Raw genomic sequence first — 4,394 nt, forward strand, 5'->3', positions numbered from 1 at the left:
GTCTTGGCTGCTCTTCAGGCAGGCTGTGGAAACACAAAAAAGACTGCAACGTCTCCGGTTTTCGGTGTTCTGACTGCATGGGAGAGCCGATCAGAAGGCCCACCTCAAGTGGAAGCCCGTGGCTCCACAGAGGGACACCAGGTTGGCAGCTCACCCACTGCCAGGGCCCTCTTACGCCATAGGTATGAATGTGTGACTTTCCTGTCTTTTGGTAAGGTTTCTGTGAGAGGAGTGAAAACTTTGCCATCGATGCAGATGATGTCTGCATAAGTGCTTTTTCCTCTGGCGTGTTGGTTTCATGAGCAAAGGAGATGGGCGAGCTGTACTAGCAAAAGTAATTTTCCCTAGTTAAGCAGCATCTGTAACGGAAGAGGGTTTGCTCTGCACAAATTCTCACACCCTTCGCCTCTGAAATGCATTATATAAGAAACCTTTTCCATGTTAAGATAGATAAGCTTCAGACTATATGCTTGTCGACTCTGCAAATACGCTTTAGCTTATCTTTAAAAGCTTTAGAGTCTGAAAGCAAACTTACAGAGACCACTTTTCCTCAGGGAGGTACTCGGGAGGCTTGGGTGTTTGGTTTCTGTCTCACCAGAGTCCCTGTTCAGCCAATGGTTCATTTCGTGCCAAACCTTTCACAGTAGCAGGCTTGAACAAAATGTGTATCTTGATTGCAATGGAGCTTTCTTTTGTCCAAATTAGCAATTTTAACTGTGCAATGAGGTAGGTAACTTATAAAATGTGAGGTTACGATCAAGCCTACTAGATACAGTCTGATGTCTTACATACTGCAAGAACTGCATTTCACATGTGTGTATCGATAGCAACTTACTTGGTAAGACCAAGGCATTTCAGGCCTTGAGGAGACAAAGCTGGAGGCAGACCACAGCTCAAACTGAGGCACTGCTGTGGCTTGAGGCCACTGCAAAGAGGGGGATGTGTTTAGGTGAGAGAGGTCTCCTGGTCCCAGCAGGTAATCTGTGTCCCTTGTTGAAGAGAAAGGTGAAGTGGGACCTGGTTTCCTGCAACTCAGAACCTGAATGGAACACCAACCAAATACCAGGGTGGTTCTATACTGCAGAAACTGAGCTAGCTTTAAGGCTGTTTGTATGCTTCCCTAGGTCCACAGTGTTGTGCTTGTGAAAGCATAGGCCTCCCCACCCTGAGTGCTTCTCAGGTGGGTTTTGGAGGGGTACTGACTTCTGTGTTTCCGTGGCTGTGATGCTTGAGACAGCTAGGTTAAAACTAGGGTAGGTCCACATCAGCTGCGTTAACAGCGTTGAAGACGTGTTACAGAAGGGTTGTGTCCACTGTTTGTTCTTAGAGGGCCTCTGTTGTGCGACACCTCAGAGGAAGGCAGGGGTGTGCCGTAGTGATAGACGCAAAATAATCCTCCCCCCTGCTCCTGACAAAAGTAGCTGAGCCTATGAAAGATGGGATCTCATGGCTGATGGCAGGGCGGGTGAACATGTTTTGGCCATGCCTTGGCAAAATAATCCTCCCCCCCGCCCCCGACAAAAGTAGCTGAGCCTGTGAAAGATGGGATCTCATGGCTGACGGCAGGGCGGGTGAACATGTTTTGGCCATGCCTTAGGAAACTGTTAGATGTAGAAACAAATAATTCTTGCTCTTGTTATGCTTGACAATTAGCAAGTTATTTTCAAGATATGTAGTACATCATACTAAATTTCTGCTGGGCAGTGTAATGGTCATTGATTACAGCCATAAGAGTAGTGAAAACTCTTAATGTATGTGCAAGACAAATTTTACTGAAATAAAAAATCTTTTCCTGGATGTGAACCCAGGTTGGGGGGGTGGGGGACTGACCACTAGACCGCCAGGAAAGTAGCACTGAGAGTCATATGCTGTCTAGTTATTTTTAGAAATAGCTTTCTTTTCTGTACAAGTCATGTGCACTGACAAAAGATTATGCCTCTTCTCTGGCTTCCTATATCCGATAGAGAAACGCATCAGTGAAACTGTCAGCGATTCAGCCTCCTGCCAGCGCAGAAGCAGCCAGTGCCTGTGCCTGCATCCCTGCGATGCTAGCTGGAGAAGAATGATCCTCCCAAAAGCGCCGGGGAAGGAATGTCAGAGGCCGATGTTTCTTCTCACTTAACAGCGGTGTGTCGGTAAAACCAAGTGAGTAACATTCAGTGTTAGAGGTACTGTACCCCAGCTTTCAGAGTTTGCTATGCAGAGGTGAATTTTGGAACCTGAAAAGCAGAGCAATTACTTTAAATGCAAGCGGTAAAGCAGCATGCAATTAACTTGTCTGTTCCTTATGAATATATTACATATTATCATTACTTTAATTTGCCATGTTAATTGATGTGTGACAGTAGGCTTACTAGGTAAAAACGAGTAAGAATAACATCAAAGTAATGTGCTAATTTACCAAAAGTATATTATTTGGGTATGTTTCCGCTATATAATGGTAAGTACAAATTGTCTTTAGTACTGGGGGTACACGCTTCAGCAGTAGTGAAAATCCTTGATTTGCACAGAAGCTGTAAATAAATGATGTTTATAACTATGTGTAATGTGTGTATTTATCACTCCTCTCTTTTCTCCACTGTGTATTTGATCTGGAAAGTCATGACATCAGCTTTTCTTCTTTAAGTTAGCCTGATTTAAAATGTACATCATCCCCGTTTCAGGGAGGTGGAGAGGAGAGGGAAGGAAAAGATGATGCTCAGTCTTTTTGCTATTTTGTGCTTTATTTCCATGTACGGCCAGAATGGAACCGTTAGATTGTAATGATTTTCTAGGGGAAAAATACTGTTGTAGTTTATATTTCTTATATCTGTTTTCACCATAATAGTGTTTTCATGGAAGTAATCTTAAGGAAAATCTCAAAAGGTGTTGTCCAAATGTTACAGCAGCTCTGATACCCTTAGCTCCAAGATCATCTTCCAAGCTGTACAGTGACTTGCTCTATCTTCTTGTAGTTTAATTTAGGTAGAGCTAGGGGGCAGTCTATGAGAATTTGCAGTGTCACGTCTTAATACTGTGCAGACTAGTCATTTACTATTTACAGAAAATATTTTAAAGATCCTGAAGAAAAATGGGGGAGTAACTCACCAGCAATATTTTTATAAATACTTTTGCAAGTTCTTTTATTGTTTTCCTTGATCTTCCGTTCTTCCCCTGATGCTGTATTTTGCCCAGGAAAACCTGTGTCAGCCTTTTTTCTCTTAGCCTGTGTTAAAATGCACGTGATTCTGGGGTTTGGGATAAGGTGTGGCGGTGGGGTGCTTCATCCAGTGTCCCCTGAGCTCAACAAAGTATCTTAGTTGAAACAAATAGGACTTTTTTGTCATCTCCTCACGTATCTCGGCAAATTTCTTTTCTTTTACAGTCTTTCTTCTGCAGAGCATTTTGGAAGCACCTTCTGTTTTGCTCTACTAGACAGTAGAAACGGGTGCACAGAATCATTTATTAGGGGAGAACTTCTTATAAAAGTTTCAAGCTCTGGTTTCTTTCACCTTTGTGAAACTTGTAGAAAGTTTCCATACTTCTGTCAAAATGAGTTATATCTAGACAATCAATTCAAAGTTACAGGGTTAGTTGGGGACACTCAGAAAATTCATCATTACATAAACCGAAGAAACCAGGCTAAAAATAGCAATGTATTGTTACAGAAGTCAACCCCCGGTGCATGGTAGGATCAAGCAGAGCCTCAATTATGCATAAAAGTCTGCCTGTATGAAACCTATTTTGTGACTACTTCGTGGGGAATAATTGTAAGAGCAGTTGGGAAAAACAGGATGACTGCTAACGGAAAAAGACAAGATTGGTGTCACCTTTATTTTTATGCCTTTTCAAAACTGGACTGTTAACGGTATTCGAGCTCATCAGTGTTACTCCTTATGGCAGGGTGTCTTTCTTAAATAAACGAGCCGTAAGCTAACAGTTGCAGATGTTAAAAAAAATAGTACATGAACCACACACGAGCAGTACGATATTTTTTTCTCATATCAGTGAAAGCTGAACTGAGTGCAGGCCATAACCATGCTGTACCTGGGACAATTTTTTTTCTCCATAATGTATGCAGCTCTATCAATACACACTGAAGTGAAAACCCATTCAAACATCGTACTTCAGTATCCCAAGTATGTTCTGTCTTCCATGCGTTCTTAGGTGCGTGAGTTTGTGTGAGAAATCTTTTTCTAGGGTAAAAATTCACAATTTGCGAGTGATTAAAATAGCAAACTTGCATTTTACCTCCATCAGGATAGTGCAAGCAGTGAAAAAATGAATTTGCCCAATCCTGAAATGAATGAGCAACGCGAATTTAAGATTTTCTCAGGTTAAGGTATTCTCAGCATCCATATCGCAAAGACAACGGATTAAATGATGTTAGATCATTTGTATTCAAATGAATTGCA

The 4,394-nt window shown here is 42.0% G+C and overlaps 1 protein-coding gene across 1 annotated transcript in view; it reads left to right on the forward strand.

The window, feature by feature from the left end:
* Positions 1–20: 20 nt before the first annotated feature.
* NCOA7 (nuclear receptor coactivator 7) overlaps positions 21–4,394 on the forward strand; it is a 102,156-nt gene continuing 97,782 nt past the window's right edge. The window contains 2 exon segments of the mRNA XM_009645251.2: positions 21–182; positions 1,965–2,145. The gene's annotated coding sequence lies outside the window, so the exon portion shown is untranslated.

This window comes from Egretta garzetta, unplaced genomic scaffold, assembly GCF_000687185.1.
Source record: "Egretta garzetta isolate BGI_Z169 unplaced genomic scaffold, ASM68718v1 scaffold18, whole genome shotgun sequence".
Taxonomy (NCBI): domain Eukaryota; kingdom Metazoa; phylum Chordata; class Aves; order Pelecaniformes; family Ardeidae; genus Egretta; species Egretta garzetta.